The 18404-nt window shown below is 36.0% G+C and overlaps 1 protein-coding gene across 4 annotated transcripts in view; it reads left to right on the forward strand.

Moving 5' to 3' along the window:
- The window catches only part of LOC110379551 (focal adhesion kinase 1), a 179420-nt gene that overhangs the window by 5974 nt on the left and 155042 nt on the right, over positions 1-18404 (forward strand). For 2 of the 4 annotated variants that reach the window (XM_064041580.1, XM_064041587.1), the window contains exon 2: positions 177-209. The exons of 1 other annotated variant lie outside the window; for it this stretch is intronic. The gene's annotated coding sequence lies outside the window, so the exon portion shown is untranslated. Of the gene's footprint in view, positions 1-176; positions 210-7674; positions 7956-18404 lie in introns of those variants that run through there. One more of the 4 variants, XM_064041579.1, reaches the window with a different exon arrangement.

Raw genomic sequence — 18404 nt, forward strand, 5'->3', positions numbered from 1 at the left:
GCTAGTCAGTATGAATCCCAAAATCGAAATTGCTTTTTGATTACTTACCGATTATTGACTCTAAAACAGCAATTGAATATTTTTTTATTGATAGCGAAATAATTAAGCTATGTTTTATCTTTATCCTCCAATTTATAACGCCAGAGATATTATAAAAACTTTTTTATTTTCTGCAGGTGACATATTCCTGTAGCAACTCGGTGCAGTTGGTAAGTAAAAACATTTTTATTGATATTCATAATTTGTAGATGAACAACAATGCTGGGGGCGTTAGAACAAAAACGATTTAGCTCTTCTATGATAATTTTATGAGCTAGAAAACTGTTAAAAATTGATTTCGTTCCCAGATGTTCAGTTTTTCTAGTCCTGTTTACCATCGTAAAAGTATTTTCGGTTCCAGTATGTAGGTATAGTTCTAAGATCTTTCTAGATTTTAAGTGTTGAGCAGTTTCTGCACAGTTGTAGGTATATTATTAAAGTTTTTGTTCTGAACAAGTTTGTAGTAACATCTATTAGATCTATTTATTCATCACTTTATGCTCCATATATTTTTTTCTTTTACATCTTTCATCGTATAATCGTATTGATATCGCATAGCTTTCCCGTTACGTATCTTCATTTTCAGTTGGACTATTGACAAGTATTATTGATATAGAGCTATTCACAGTCTACTGAACAACTGAACAAAGGCACCCTGTGTCTTGAGACCTACTTATCCAAGATTAAGAAATTCCAAGTCCTGAATAGAAATTCTTTAGAATAATCCGTCTTATTTAACAGTGACTACGGGCTAACAAACACAGGGTCTTATTTTCATCTCCCCAGAAAGGATGATAATATTTACCCGTCTGAAGTTTCAAGCTATGTTCCAAAAAATGCCCCCAATCCAAAGTGGGCAAACTTGCGCACTTAAAATATTTGCAACACCGACAAAAACACAGTCTAATACAATCCCAGTTCGCAATATCCAGCAGTCTAGTTTGAAACTGCTGTAGTTTTTGCTCTGTGGCCTAGCCTGAAGCCAGGAGTTCTCGTAACCCCGTGTAATTAGGCGCCGACCGGCTAACCTATAAAAAGAGGGCACTTGAACACGCGCGAGGCCAAGATTTCTGAGGATTGGGAGTTCTGTATGGAAAAATAGGTGTTGGAATCATATATGTTGATGTAGTTTACGTAGTGTCATGTATTCTTCATGTTAGTTAATCAGGTAGAAGTATCTTAGAAATCATCATCACAAAAAATCTCTTCTAAAGATACAAAGCTAATAAACTTGGAATCCTTAAGTTTCCAGATGTCGAAGAATAGAAAAGAAAGTAAAAAGAAATCAAGCACTGTACGTTTTTAATCATTATTTTAGAAGCCAGAAGATAAAACACTAACAAAGATAGAAGATTATTAAGAAGACAATAAAAATACACTTTTTCTGATTTAAATAATTCCTTAACCTGATACACATGCTTTTTTAAGTCTCATATAAGAAACTTGTCGGAAATACTGCTCAAATTCCGTAAAATAAGAGTCATCACATCATCCAAAATATCGATTAATAAAACTGAAATATTTTTTATTTTTTATTTCGATTCAAAATCGATTACAACAGCTGATCAGACATAAGTCACGCGATTCTTTGTAACGCATTCGATTCGTCACAGATTCGCTTCGCTCGGATAACTGTTATTAGGCAATGTGTCACCCGTTGTTTAGATTGCACTATTGTGATCATAAATGTAGGGTGAAAGCTGTATTTAATAAAAAGATGTGATCCCATTAAGCTTAGGGTCGGGATTTTGTAGATTTTTATCAACAAAATTCATATAGGGGTTATGGGTCCATAACACGTTATGGATAAATAGTAGCAGTAGTCTACTTAACATGATCTTTTAGTAAGGTTTTTGAAGTAAAACGTCCTTGAGCTACTGCAGTTTGAGAGTCAAAAAAATCCTCATACACTCTGACAACAAATTACCTTTTTTTCAACAAACACTAATCTATTCTAGCTACTAAACTTCAACTAATAATTTAATACGAATCTTTTCTATATCCTCTTCAAGTAGAACACTATCATTATCCGAGTCTAAAATTAATAATGACAGACTGCTAAACGGGTCTATAATTGTGAAGGTCCCTGATTGCGCGGGTCAACGGTACATCGAATTATGTTACAATTAATGGACCGAGGTTCTTAGTCATCCGTTTGATTCTGAATGAGTACTTATTTAGCATATAGCTGTGGGATATAGAACTTTGTATGTAGATAATTGTGTTATTATTTATCTGTTGGTATATTTACTTTGTGTTTGTATGTCATTCTCAGTGAATTACTTCTATGTACTTACTTCATATGCATTCCTAACAACTACTACATGTCTTAGATGATACCTAAAGGAAAGTACACTGCCTTTATCTGGACTGAAATTATTTATACATACACGCTAAGTCATCAAGATCATGGTGAAGAAACCAGTTCAGTTCAAGAGATCTGTCTTTCTTCATTAGCTCTACATAAACTTAAATTGTTCCTAAAACAACTTTGATACACTGATATACTCCCGCTCTGAACTATGTATTAGCATTCAACGCATCATAATTGTCCGTGATGACATCCTCTGCGACAGTCGACCTTGGTACGAACAAAGTGTAAAAAAATCTAGATAATTAAATGACCTACTTAGGTCATCATTTTGATTTTATTAGGTCATAAGTGGGTGGAGTGACGTGTGCTCCAATGAGGGTTTTTGAAATTTTTTCTGCCACCGGGTGGCGCCACGTATGCGTCTGGTCCAAACAGCTGTCAAATAGTATGGAATTGTAGGTGCCGAACTTATTGTTTATTGAAATTCTGTTATATTGGAAGTGTTATTGATTTTATTATGGACTACGGTCAGAATAAGGTTTCCGAACTAAAAATTGAGCTAAGAGAGAGGGTGCAAAAGTCACTGGTACTAAGGAAAAGCTTGTTGAAAATTTTTTTAACACAATATGATTTAGTTTTTTTTATTTACTCAACCGCAATAGTAAAACAATAATGCAGTGCTTTAATTATAAAATAAAAAAAAAACACTAAAATCGTTCACTATTCATAGTAAAGATAAGCACTTTGACAGTTATTTGGACCTGACGACTCGGTGCTGCCACCTCGTGGACGCCATTTTACGAAACCCTCATTGCAACTTATAATAGTCAAAAAGCACATGAAACGTTCTTAGTATTAATTTATTGTGTAAATGCACCGTTTGGTTTTCACCATTTAATCCTATTTTGGAAAGCGGCCGGCCAATTCGCATCTATTGGCACAGTTCCAAACTTGGGCTTTTTGACCGAACTTTTTGGTCACAATACTGCGTTGAACTTTTGTACGGAATCCCGACGCTTGAAATAAGCACCTGGAAAGCTTTTGAAAATTGCCCAACGTAGCCTACAATATGCGCTTCAATCCGAGAAGTTTCAGAAGTTTTTTTGAACTCTTTACAGGATACTTTTGAAAGTTGTATTAATTTTACGAAGTGACATTCGTTTTTGTCTTGATGAGGTGATTGACCTAACCACTTTATGCTTTACATGGTAACACATAAACAGTTCATCTCTTTAATAATCAAGTCATTACCTGATACATTATAACAGCTCCTACCAACAATAGTATCCATTGTAGACCCATTCCCATCAAAAATGTATGCGAAAATAACTGCACACGAAGCTTTGTGTTCACGGTGACCTCATACTACATACTCATCAGTGTGACGATGTTATTCAAGTTAATCACTTTAATTACACTTTATACTACAATACACAATAGTTCGCACGGCTTCTGCGTCCGTAACTGAGGCATTTAATGATACCGTAGATAACTGAACCTGGGATGTGTTGTCAATTGTTTTCGCAAAGTCGTAACGCCTTAATGATCTTAGCAAGGAGTTTGAGGCAGTGTATTAGTCCCTTTTGTTCGTAAATGAATTAATGAAGTACCACAAACTCAGAGATATTCTTAAGCCTATAAATTAATAATGGTTTTGTAGGTACCTATTGTGTATAGGATTATATGATTCCACATTAAAGATCTGTACATTTTTGTAGTACCTATGTATCGAGGAACAAATTCACTATTTCTCCTATTCGCAATACAGGAAACTATAACATAGATGATATTAGACTGATTCTACAATTTAGAGGTCCTTAAATTGTCAATATGATCAATAAATCACCCCAAAAGGCAATTTGAAGCACATTTTCCACTTTAAAAACTTACTTTTCTCGTCGGCCATGTTTTTACGTATCCATCTTCTTTCAACAATCTATGATCTTAACTCATTATTCATCACGATATGAAGCAGCGGTAAACTTAGCGGTTGTGGTAGATTTGTGACCACTTCTTACCATTTACCACTTTAATGAGTGATCATTACCTCTATTACAAGATATAGCAGTATCTTGTGAAGCTTGATGAAATCTATGAAAAGTGTAGATTATGTTTTTATAGATTTTTGATGTGTAATTTAATTCCTTGTATAACAAAAACGAGCTAACTATTATATTATTCATTGGTTGACTTTAGAAAACGGTATACGTCAGGTTAATAGAGTTCCTCAATGTTGTATTTCTTGTGAAAAAACATAAATCAAGTATTTCAATCATGCTCTACCCCAGCTACACGTTTTACAGGCTTCTTCCAATTTGCTTTACTAAACCCTGTCTACTATTTCCTCATTCCATCGTCCCGAGCTAGCTTCTTCACTAATATAATCAACTTTATACAACCTCGTGATGACTGACGTTGCCAACTTAGCATAATTACATTTTCTTTGGCGCGAATAATTTTCATAATATCATAAGCCGTTAAAGAGGTGTACGATGTAAGTGTCTCTAGTGAAAAAAGATGGATGCTGGCAGTTAGGGCTTTATAGTGAAATGTGATGCTGTGGTTAACATAATGTGGTGCTTAGTGTAATGTCAGCATGTGGTTGAATTTAGTTTTAATGTGTAATGAACTGTAATATGCGTAGAATATAGCTTTGGTCATTTAATAAGGATCTAAAATCTAAATGACCAGTGATAGGTGGTTACGCGATGTTTTAGAAATAATAGGGGTAAAGTGATTTGTAATGAAGAAAATATACCAAGATCAAAAAACTTTCTCGGAGCGAACTCAAGGTTAGCTAACAAATTCAAAAAAATAATTCAAAGTAAACGTAGTCGAACCTCGCCAGGTGGAGATTATCCAAGGGGTGGCTGCGATCCAATACAAACATCTACGTGAGCCTTTAAAAAAGAAGTAATAAATTCTCAAGAACAGTGGGATTACGTGAATATTTTTACAAGACACTTCGATCAGGAGTAAGACCACCGTCTAATCTACTTATTAAAACGTAATGGTGAACAGCTGACGGTCCTTGTTGTTCGAAAAATGCTCTCCATGTACCCACATGCATGATAGCTGCAGTAAAATAAAGCTTATAGCCTCGTTCTAAAGTGCACAATGCGATATTAAACTTAATGACGTGTGGTAAGGATACCCATAACACGACGTGATTAGACGCCGGCGAGCGCAAGAAAATTGTAATCATGCGTCATCGCGTTGGAGAACTTTGTTCTAATCATCCCGAACTTGAGGGCAAGAAATGTGTTGTGCTTGATTTTAGTTATTGAAATTGCGGACATATTCCTGTAACTTAGCTAATTCTAGCTACTCTTTATTTTTTTCTAGTTCCATAATGCAAAGCATTGCGTGGAACACCTAAAGGTACTCACATTTAAGTGGATACTTAAGCTGCCTCATTGTTCACTTCATTAGACTTTAAAAATGGCTTTTCCGCGAACATGCAACCTCCTACATTAGTTTGGTCCAGCATTCCCACGGCATGGAGGCATAGACCGGAACAGGTGAGCTCTTTTGCCAAGCATCGGTGCGGCGAGTCAAACGCTTTGTGCGAATCCAGACGACACGGTTTAAATGGCCTACACTAATTTACTATTGCGGTTAATGCGTTCTCGGAATTCAGTTTTGCTGTAACTTGGCGCAAATAACTCTGTTTTTGTTGTTGTTTAGCAAATTAGTCATGTGCCTCTTATGATATAAAGTTAGGTATATTAGTCTACAATTAGCAATGAAAGGTCCAATGCATAGTAAAGAACCATTTAATAAACTCTTATTCTCTTCATTTGGATGATTCATTAAATTATATAAACTTAAATCTGAGTTAGTTGAAATCAGTGCCTATCTATGAGATTTACTTAAAGGGCTAAGACCACCAAACAAGACGCGTGGAACCCTTATCCTGCATGTACCTACAGAATCCATAAATCAACTGTCAATTCACTACATTAGAGTACGTTTTTGTTTTCTCTTTCAGGGATTTGTTAAATAAGCTTGAAATACATTATCTCTGATATTCGCAAAACCAAACAACCAATCGGTAATTACGGCTACGTATCTATTTTCTTATGACGTTCCTTACATTTTCCAATCTAAACAGAAATGCAAGTTAATATATTTGCAAGCGCAAAGGCAGCTAGTTTCCCCGTCAAATGTGAAATGTTTTGCAAACATGTAGAATGTGTTGTCAGTAATACGAGCCGTCTCGTGTTTGATATTGAAACAAGATCGTTCCGATTCGCCGACGATACGGGACGGAGGTATAAACTGATAGTAATGTAAGTATAGGAACTGCCAACGGTTCTGTAATTGGATGGTTGGAAAGTTATGGGAATTTATAGGTTTCTATCAAAATATCATTCGGTAGACGTGGTATTTTGGGATTGTGATCGTGTTGACGGCTATCATATAATCATTGTTTGTACTTAATTTTGGACAAAATTATAACAAGGTTTACCTAGCTTTGATTGCTAATAGTATCTCGTGTCATACTGTTCATGTAGTAGTAGGTATATAAGATCCTTAAACTTTACTAAAATAAATATGAATCAATACAAAATATAATTTATGATCCTATAACATAAAAGTTAGCGTAAATATTGATCTGAAGAAGGCAAGGAGTTGACTCAGTTGAAGGCGTCAGTTTATTATGCAAGTGATCCAGGTGTGGTGGCGTGGGCTGCAACAGTGGGTGTGCTCATATCCTTGCCATTCGGAAACAATCTGTAGCCATTCAGATTTTACCTTGTAAAGGGCTATCGTCCCCAACGATTTTATTATAAGTTCTCTTTCTGCAATATCATAACCTAAAAATTGGAGTGGCCTTGTATTATTTGTAATTAAAAACTGTTGTATGCCGCTTTGCAACATTTTAGCGTACCAAAACACGTACAATTTAAAAAGAGCAAATTATGGTAAAAGGATTCCATATTTTTTGCGTTTATAGCCTGTTTATTGCACATGTGCCGCTAAAGTATCCGACTTTTATACGATTGCCTAATGAAATCCGAGATGCTGATGCGTTTCGTATCGATTTGCTTATTAAAATTACGCTTCGTTTCGAAATCGATTGGTGCGGGAGTTGTTGTCGGCGAAATTGTCAAAAATGTTCACATTGGCCGTTTTGGTCCAGTGACAGGAGCGGAGGCGGAAAGATCTGTTGTCCTGTTCCAGGAGCATCGATTGGCGTTCTCGGTTCATGGCAAGCAAAATGCGCCTTTGTGGCCTTGTTTTTAGGGTGGTTTTGTGTGCCCGTGCCGAGACTTAGGTCGTAAGGTTTCGGAGCGGTGCGGGCTCCACGCGGCCGGTCGCTCGCCGCAGTGCCACGCCGGTCGCCGGCACCACCGCCCGCGTCACTGCATCCCCCCATTCGGGAACATTCGTTCGATAACAGGCGTCGCGTTGCGGTAGGTTTCGTATGACGAACGTTCGCCGAAGGTTTCGGCATCCGTGCGAGAAACAGTGTTTAAAAAAATATATTACCCAAATATGACAGTGTATAAAGTGCTGAATTTTTGTACGTCGCATTTAACGAAGTTAGTGCATAGTTTAGTGAGTGTGTGATGGAAATTCAAAGTTTTACGCATTGGTTTGTCTTAAGTTTTCAGTTGATTCCACACAATAGCTTACATTTCCCCGTTGATTGAGTTTAATGCCTGACTCATGAGAGTTACGAGATAAATGTGAGTTTAAATCGGAATCCGTTCAAATGGAATATGTACTTTTGGCCAAGTTCCCAGGATTCTGGTAATTGAATAAACCCGTGTATTTCGAAAAACGTTTTCGTAAGCTGAATCGCTTTCGAAGCTTTAAGTTTAGAGCATCGTGTTTGAGGACGTTTGTTTAAGTTATCGATATCGAGGTGATTAGTTTCCAGAGGGGATCGTCTGTGGTTTATTTTCTTAATTAATTGCTTGTTTGACGAAGGATCGAATGTTTATGGCGTTTCTGAAAACTGGCTTATAAAGCGTTTTACTTCGAACTCCTAGGTATATTTAAATGTTCAATTGAACTGAAACTATGTTGGATGACTAATGATTTATGTATGTAGAGCATATTTATAATATGCTATTTAAGTTGCCAGGTATTTATAAATTAATTAACCTTAGTTACTGCACAAGGAAAATGGTTGGACACTGAAGTAATCCATGACAATTAAGATGAGCATATAATTCTTATAGACGGCTAGTTTCCGAAATAATTTCCGTATGTTATGCTCAAAAAACTTCAGCAGCAATTTGCAATTTTTTTGCGAAGTAGAGATATTAACGTAAACAATATGGCGGCATGATAAAGGTATTATTATGTCAAATTATCCAACGATTTCTAGAGAACTTAACCATAGAGGTTGTTGCCATGTAGGCGTTTTTATATGGTCATTTTGGAGTAGTATCTAAGTCTTGAATTTTAGTATGCGTAGAATTACAAAAACATAGGTACACCTTCTTGGCACTTAGGTGAAAATACTGACGTGCAAAGGTGAGCTTCTAAAGTGGTTTTAATTTTAAGCAATTGGATTTATTAACTTACAATTCTTCAAACTTATATTTCTACTGAAAATTTGGTCTCATACAATAGAGGCAGGGTGAGATAACCGACTTACATTGTCGAAAGTAGAATAAATGTGGTCTATATTATAGGTTTGTTACCTTTACCTACAAACAGACAAATTTAAATCATAACAGACGACCTTGTTACCTTTGTTTTTTCCTTTTTCTCGAATGTTATCGCTCCCGTATGCACATTACAGCGCTAATTAATAACAATGATTTATCCTGTAGCTACTCTGTCATAATGTGTCACGTCCATGTTATCTATAAGTAAAGGTGCTCACAGACTTACTGGAATCCAAACTCTTGTATCGATTTTAGTATCGAAAAGAATGCTTTGAGATGACCGCTCTATTATATTTGACGGCCATAACTCTGGCACGTTGTAAAAACTCGATATGAAAGTCGTAAAGAATATTTCTGATCATTAATTATCTCGATTCATATAAACGTCTGGTATTTTATGGCGTTTTATTAGAAAATTCCATCAATCAATTTCTTTCAATTTTTGATGATTAATGATTTGGTTTACGATTTGGTAATGTGATCGTATTTTAAGAAATATCTAGCCGTCAAGTTGTCCAATTTAATAGCACGACGACGACTAATAGTGTCGTCATATAATGCGCAATTCTTACAAGTTTCTATCAGTATTCTTTAAATTTTTAATCTCTCCAACTCCATGTTCCGAAATAACCTACTAGCGAATGATAACGTCAATGTATCGATTGTCAAAGTACCGGTAATCATCTGCAGTCGCCTTTATAATATAGTAGGTCGAGTCTTTATATAGAAACAATTTGCTAAGTATAAATGTATAAATTATACCTACTAGTACGCTACGCTGGCACGAGTTTTGTTATTGAACTCATTGGGCGATGTGATTAACCTAGCGATAAATTGAAAAACATTCAATCGTTCATTGATATTTCAATAATTTTATAGTAGGTCATAATAATAATGACTGCTACTGGCGTATGATAGTGTTAATTAATAATTATGAAAGCTGCAAGTATTGTACTGTTGTGCAAACATGTTTAGGTACGTATGTATTCGTGAAAGCGTAGTAGATAGTTTTAAACCAACTTCCCAAAAAGGACAAGTTCTCAATCTGGATGTATTTTTTATGAATTTAAAACTGAAGTGAACATTTTGCTTATATTTTCCGAAAAATAGTACTGTGAATCTTTTGGGACATCGGCCAAAATGATGAAATTAAACGTGAAAACTTTGCTTATAATAAAAATACAGCAGAATATCGTGGGACGAACATAACACTGTAATGTCCCGATTATTACTCCAATGTATCATGTTTTTCAGTAGCAAACCGCGTACTCCCGCCGCGGGTCATTGACCTGCCGTATGATGATACAAATGTCGCGGTTTAGTACCTAGGTTCAGTTTTAATTATTCCAGGCTATTTTTATCATCACTTGTACTACTATTAACTATTAAAAGGCTCGAATAGGTCGTAAAGTTTTCATAGCTATAACCATGGTCATATAATGTTTGACAGCTGTCATGATGACAGTTCGTAGGCACTTTGTTTGTTTTTATTTTGACAACAAATACTGTTGTTTAATCTTCCGGATCTTTGTACTGTAATATTATCTGTAACTAAAGTACATAAAGGGTTTCATAACGAACAAATAACCCCTTTAATATTTAAGTACGCAATACTCTCGAATTCATTAATCAAAATGCTGAAACAGTATTAATATTCAAACAATAAAGTTTTACAGCCTACGGTGTTGTTGACTGGCAATCTCTGCCATTACTTAATTGTATTCTAGGCTCGGAGGCAGACCATCTTTAGCGCGTTTATTTACAGTCTATGGATGGCGTGCTTTTATTTAAACATTTCTTTTTCCTAATGTTTTATTGTATTGGTACTTATATGAATTGGTCATATTCAGCTTTTATTGTTTATATTTTTTGACCACCAGGATTTATATCCTTCTCCATGTGAGAAGAGGCCTGTGCCCAGCAGTGGGACGATAAAAAGGCTGTAACAGTAACAGTAACAGGATTTATCAGTTAAGGAAATTCACCAACAATATAAAACGTCCGTTTTCTTAAATCAAGTGATTATTTTTATGTTTAATCGTGAAAATTCATAGTTAACAGTTGATGTAGGTAAAAAAATTGGCGGTTATGTCATTTGTGAACTTGGTGACTTGGCCCTTAGACCACCTTCACGTTTTAGAAGACTTCATACATATCTTACCTTTGATTTTATGATAAATAAATACCTTGATGTGGTTGCTATAACGCCATAGTCGGTCATATAATATTCGCATGACAGTTACCTAACCCTAAATTGCGCGAAACGAGTTTTTAACGCTATAACCGCTTAAAGGCGTTAAAGTAACCCTTGTGGGCCTTGACCGGACTTTATATTGGTAACGCTTTTATTTAGGCTGTTGATACTCGCATTTTAATTAATTTTTGTATGTCTTTCGAGCTTTAAGTTCATGAATAATAAAGTTTGTTTAACTTGCTTTAACGTCTAGCTAGCTTTTTTCCCAAGCATGTTAGCGTCGGCTTCCAGTCTAACCCTTTAAGTTAAGATTGGTTGTCAGATTTCTGACTACCCGTGACGACTGCTAAAGATGTTCAAATGTCAGCCGGGACTCAAGTGTCGTCAATTTATCGTGCCTTCCGAAAAATCCTCAACACAAGATACCCATCAACGGAACGACCGCGCCAAGCGTTATTTAACCTAAGCTACTTTATTTTTTTTCCTTATTTCGGAGGAATTTCTATTGAAAGCTAACTCTAATATTGAAGATCAAAATTACATAACATCAGTAAACAAAACGTCTTTCATTATGTCAAACCGTCTTATCAAGCTCTCAAGGCCTATTGAAATTAATATTAATAACACAAAAGGTATTAGTACTTCCCATCTCCCGGCTTAACGTATTATTAGCTAATATACGTTGATGAATCATTCATGATTGTTACTCTCGGTTCTAAAGCATGGTTGAGACAAGACGTGGGCGCAGGCGTGATCACAAATCCACACAGATTATTATTGTACCTATAAAGCAATTAGCTATTTATATAGCTATACTTCCATTCATTTAACTACATAAGAAAGAAACTGGACTTTTTGCAATCGCCTCTTCTAGTTTTCCACGAAAACATGACAAACAAACTTACTTTCGCGTTGATTTAGTAACTAAGAATGTTAGTAGCTCAAAATAGGCATGTTTAGAATGGTTCATCTGCACAAAAAAGGCTCAATAAGGAATCTACTCTTTGTTTTTGGGACGCCAATTTTACATTTATCTTCTTAAGCGATTATTATTAAGACCTTATCTACTTATACCATCCCATTAAAAACGGACCAAAATAAATTTCCAATTTCATTGACCCCTTAGGAAGGACTTCTTAAGATAACATTATCAAAATTATCGTTGTAATCACTCAAGTGACTCATATCTACTTACATATACCTACATACCTACTACATGTTTGTTTGTATTACCCTTTATATGTGCGAAGAAGAGAAAGTAGGTATTACTGTGGTATCACTTTACCTAATTGAAGTGGCAAACACACCTAACCTGCCGGTTTCGGGCTCGGCTAATTATAAGTTGTTTACGCGAGTTTATTCAGACGCCCAAAATATGTTTACGGAGTAAGGCGAGGCACTAAATTAATTCAACATCATTATTTTCGTTTTGTTGAAGTAGGTAATGATATACCTACTTACGTAGTCTCCCATACTTCGCTCATGTATTTACCTATCTCTGCAAACGTGACAAAATAAGCCACGCAACGTAGTAAGTAGGTAGTAGGTAGCCACGGCCTGCAACAATAAAAAAACTATATCGATACCATATTTCCAGTTCCATTCCAAATTCGAAATTTGAATAAAGTCGTTACGTACTAACTGGCTGGCTATAAACATTGCGGTGCCACATTTGCATGACAACGGTCGGTTCGGCGAGCCCATTCAACTGTGTCTGTACGTCCAAATTGAAATTCGGCCTTCGTCCTTAGCCCTCACAAACAAGACTATAGCCATTTTTAGCCTTCGGTCCGGCGGGCGTGACATCATCGGAATTGATGTCAGAAATGCAGTTATTTACGTCGAAATAACAACGGATTACTGTGTCGTAACGATTTTTATGTTGTTTTATGTACCTACATGCGTAATACCTGTCTGAATTATTTTAAATGTATTACTCGCCAATATGATCTTCGGGCATTCTGCTAAAAGTTCATCGTTCGCTGATCATCACTTTTTTGCTGATCACAGCTTTGTAATGCAATAATTCGATGAAACTTACCCTTAACGTAACATAAGAAATGGAATACGAAAATCCAATAAATATATTTCAAAACATGAATGAACAATGCTTTTGCAAGTTTCCTTCTGCAGAATCTACAGAGATTAAAGTTTGATCGGACTGTAATCCACAGGATTTCAATGTATTAGCAGAGCAAGGTAAAATCGTCTGTAGATTTTCTTTGTAAACTTTGCGCAGAAAATTCTTTGTCGACAGTTGCTGCGAGAATTCGTGGCGTAAAATTTTGCGCTCATGATGAAATAATAATTTTCATTAATTCTTGTCTGTTCCACTTTTCGGCTCGATTGGCATTTAGTTGAATGATCCAAACGCTAAATTATAATTAGTCTTGGTAAGTTCAACGTCGGATAAGCTGCGGGTATTGGGCCGCTTTCGGATCGCTAGATTCTCAGCTATCTGTAAATCAGTTCTGTCGCCGTCGATAAGCCGGCTACAAAGGTTGTCTTGATAATATAGGTATTTGTCGTTTGCGATCCCCTTCGACCTTTCGTTATCTGTATCTATTGCCGGCACGAATTTGCATGTGAACAGTCATCGGATTGGATAGAGCGGCACGCTTTCGTTGTAAAGGCGTGACCAACAGACATGCCCAATATGTTCTATTCAATATGAAATTTCGCTTTTAGTAACAATGTTTGAAAGTATGTCAGCAAAATACCCCGGAATTTTTAGCTCATTTAGCAAATGGCGTGTTTCCTCAGTGAGCACGGGACTCGCGTTTTTGTTAATTCGCTGATGTTCATCTTAAACTTCGAAATTGCCACATAATTATGGCACTTACAATATTAAAACATTTCTGGAATAAACGTGGCCATTTTGTTCGTTACGCAGGTGAGAATTAAGCTCGTTTCCGCCGTGACAAAGGCTTCGTGGAACTACCGTTTTGTTTCCTGCCCCTGATTCTATAGTAATGAGCATCAGTGTTCACGTCCGCCCTCTGTAATTTGCTAATAATCCTCAGGCTTGCGAAATTGCCCTTTAGCGTCCCACTTTTACTGCTGTTTAAGCTATGGTACTACAATGTTCCAGGAATGGTCTATCGTCCTTTAATATCTGTCCACATTGATAATCGTGCAGTCCTAGAAACTTACTAACGAGCGAAATAACGGTATTATGGCTGTACGTAAATCTAGCTATTGGCTTCAGACTGATAGCATCTGTACCAATTGTGCTCACCATTCCCACGTACCTTCTACTGGGGAACATCTGGTCTTATTATAGTCGTTTCTAGAAGTTTCATACAACGTTTCAGTGAAATATGCAACGGGTTGCGAAATTCGACGGCTCAAAGTGGAAAAGTAAAAGATGCTTTTCTCAGATGAATTTTTCAACGCCTTACGGATGCATATTGAAATAGCTTTGAATTCACGCTTGCTTCCAAAACTGAACCTATTTGAAGGTGTAGACGTAACTTTGTTAGCAATAAAGGTTATTTTGCATTTAGATACCTTTGGTTCGTTTTCATTACTTAACATGCCAGATCTTGGAATTGGTTTTTTATTGAGAGGTGGCAGTTTCAATAACAGTTAATGTTTGCCACACGTGGAAGTAAGTTCAACCTTTTTAGATAGCTTGTCTGATTGCTTGACAAGGGTTTACAGGGGTTCCAAGTGATTGGCTCTGTTTTGGTCAATAAACTGATTTCGTATCGTGATTCAGGAGTTCTGTTTGCGTGTAATATGATATTTAAAATTGTTATCGTATTGATTCTGCCTTGTTTGTATGGTTGTTTTATCAGAAAAGAAATCTGTACGCATAAGTAGGTATAGTATTTTACTTGATTTTAATGCTAAGTTGTTTTGTTCGATATTGTATGGACAATATTGTCACGACTTGTAAAAAGACACAAATTATGAGACTATTTTTATGAGTTCAAAGAACTTTCCCACTTAAACAGAGAAATTTAAAATTACGTGTAAGTACCTATGTAACGATAAAATCATCCATTTCATCATCAGTATGTATAAGAATTCCCTGCTCCAGTTTTAGCATCCACTTTAAGCTAATAAAAGGTAGAATAGCGAAGAAGCTACAAACAAACGCCTCAAGTTAATAAGATGTTCGGAACTAAAAAATAAAAACTTCAAACCAATATTTTCTTTGCCTTCATCAAAGAGAGCGTTTATTACAAGGTTTCTCGGCGAAGTTGCTAGACTTCGTAATGTAATTACAGATAATGGGTACCTAGGTACCCAAGATAGTGTAGGTACGTCTAGACTGTGAACTGAGCTGAAGAATTGCATTGAAATTGTCACGGTTTCATTTGTGTTGATATAAACGACAAAAATATCAACACATATGAGACCGTTTACATTATGTTCAATATTTTAAAGCGAAGGACTCCAATTTCTTGCGTTTTTGCAAACTTAATGATGCTTTCTGAAGAATACTTTATTATCTAAAAGTAAAAGAAGCCAAAAAAACTTTCACTGGAATGGTATAATGTATGTGTGCAAAAAAACTACGTAAGCTTTATGGTCGCCGCTGCATTTTTCCACAACTCCCTACGGCTTCATAGCTTTATATTACAGGTTACATCTACGTAATCGGCTAAATCTTTATCCCCAAGCATTAGTTTACAAACAAGAATCTGCTAACAAGTCCTATTACGTATGTAAATCCGATTCCCTTTATTTTTACTGACCTGAGCAAAATTGCTGGATACGTTTTCCAATTTTGAAGCTACGGCGTGCCAAGTGTTCGCTCAATGCAAGCTGTGGACTGGTCGGGAACATAGACTAAGGAACATCTAGTAGGAATGGGAATTCTTTCGTTAAGTTTAAAAATAAAGTAAGGGAATTTAGAGATGTTTTTTGCGATATTGAAGTTGTAAAACATACAGTAGGCTACATAGGTTTCAAAATTAAGGATGAGGAATGGGTTTCTAAATAACCAATTGGTATTTGTAAGACGTGTGCTAGGAACTGAACCTGAGCGTAGATTTAGTAGTTATCATATACGAAGATTCTCAGGGCATAGATTTTTCTTTTTATAGTCACATCATTACATTGCAGAATAGTTAACTGTATTTTAGTAATAAGTATACAAAAAAATGATTTATTTAAATAAAAAATAAAAAAACTTCTACTACAACGTTTCAAATTGGCCCTTGTACCTTCACTGCGATACACACTTGCCATCTGAAGCACCTTTACCCAGCTCATCGGAATCACGCCCGCGAAGCACGTGCGTACCAAATAAAGAGAAATGGTGCAGAATACAGCTTTATTAATCATTGTTCTGCTGTCTTATCGTTTATTGTGCAAACATCACGTGGCCAACGCTATAGGAAACGTTTTATTCTCTAATTAAGGCACTATTGTTTGTAGGGACACTAATTGGTCTTTATTTAGTAGCGCGTGGATGTTTATGTTCTAAGCTTGTAATTACCTAATCCGGTGCTGTATTCATTTTCTGAATAACGTTCTTTATTAGATTAGAAAATTTGCTGTCTTCAACAGTTTCATCTGTGTCTAAAATGAAATACATCCCGCCTAGCCTGTAGTCTTCCTTAAAAAATGTAACAACGAGATAAGTGCGTTCAAAGAAATTATATAACTCTCCAGCTTTATAAAAGCTCTTAGTACCTATATATGTCTTTTCGTGTTTTTGTTAGCACGGATACAAGCAGGTACCTCACCCTGAAAGAAAATCAATCTTATAAGAATAGACGTTTTCCACAACGAAAAAAAAGGCACAACCTAAGTCAAACACAAGATTCACCGTTCGCCAAAGTCTAAAACGTTAGTACACATCTAAAATGGAGTTCACTAAACCTATTACAGAGTTTTGTCTTACTTTTTGGTCGTTCCGTACACGGACCGGAGCTCAGCACGGTTGGTATTCGATCTATCGAGACGCCGCTCCTTCGAGTCATCCAGGAAATGAATTTAAGAAGAAACTCAAACGATTCTCTGCTTCAAATCGAGTTGAGGATCGAACAAAACGTCTCGAGTACCTAGTCTAGGGAATGCGTTCGTTTTTTATTACATTAGTATCAAGCTTTGAGTGACTTTTTATCTCTGTTAATCGAAAACTTAGTGTAATTTTATCAGGAGTTGACGTCTCAAAAACCTTTGCGCTAAATATTTTTTTTAAATAAACTCCTGTCAAAGAGAATTCCTATATATTTTTCCTAAACAAGCGAAAAACTTTTTGCAATCGCACCACAAATCTTCAAATTTTTCGTAAGTATTAATTAAAAGGCTTTTAGCAAATAATAAAAATTATCTTCAAACCGAGCAATCGGGTCCCTAGAGAAAGTTCTCTTTTCATAGCGAATAAGTTCCATCGTTCGTCTATGGTTCAGTGAGGTAAGTTAAGCGCGTTCTCACTGTAGTAATTACGACAAATTGCTACCATTGTGCTCCACCAGTCTACCGATTACGCAGTGCTGCGCTCCGCTGTCCTAATGAAATCTTGCTTGATTTCTTTATTTGTTTGCGGGATAGGATCACATTTTAAATGGTTCTTGTCTCCCGTTTTGCACTGTGTTACGGTTGATTGTCGTTTGTTTAATTTTGCTCGAATTTTGAAGTAGGAATGAATATTTAATATTGATATAGAGGTATTTGTTGCGGAAGTATTTACCTAACAGCAAAACATTAAAATATACGTTTTTCGGAACCCCTAACTTAGTTGGTGTGATGAAAACATTAAACCAGGTGATATCAATTAATATTAATTACAACAACAGAACGCTCTTTCGAAGCAATAACTCCACATCATCAGTCCATAACTCATATTTCCCTGAAGATATAATAAACAAATTGAACGGAACAGCTCTTGAAAGCACCAATTAATCCAACAATAGCACTTGGACGCCGCGTAAATTAACAAGGCCAGTTGGCTTTGTTGGTCGAAATGGCCAACTTTTTGATGGCAATCCATGTAGTTCCTGAATGAAAAATGTTTCGGCCAATGTTTGTACAACGATGCTCGTTTAATGGTGGCTCGATAACAAAACGATGGTTGTTTGCAGTTTTACATGTAAACTTGGATTAAAGTGTTAAATTTTTGCGTCGGCCGCCATTTTGGCGTTTGATTTATTGCCCATTTTGCATTTTACTGTGTAAAATCCGGCTTGTAGTTGATGTTACGCCTGAAATTGTGACATTCTAGAATATGTGAATTGTTCAATTAACTGTCTATAATATTATTATTCGT

Source organism: Helicoverpa armigera, chromosome 25 (assembly GCF_030705265.1).
Source record: "Helicoverpa armigera isolate CAAS_96S chromosome 25, ASM3070526v1, whole genome shotgun sequence".
In the NCBI taxonomy this organism is placed as follows: domain Eukaryota; kingdom Metazoa; phylum Arthropoda; class Insecta; order Lepidoptera; family Noctuidae; genus Helicoverpa; species Helicoverpa armigera.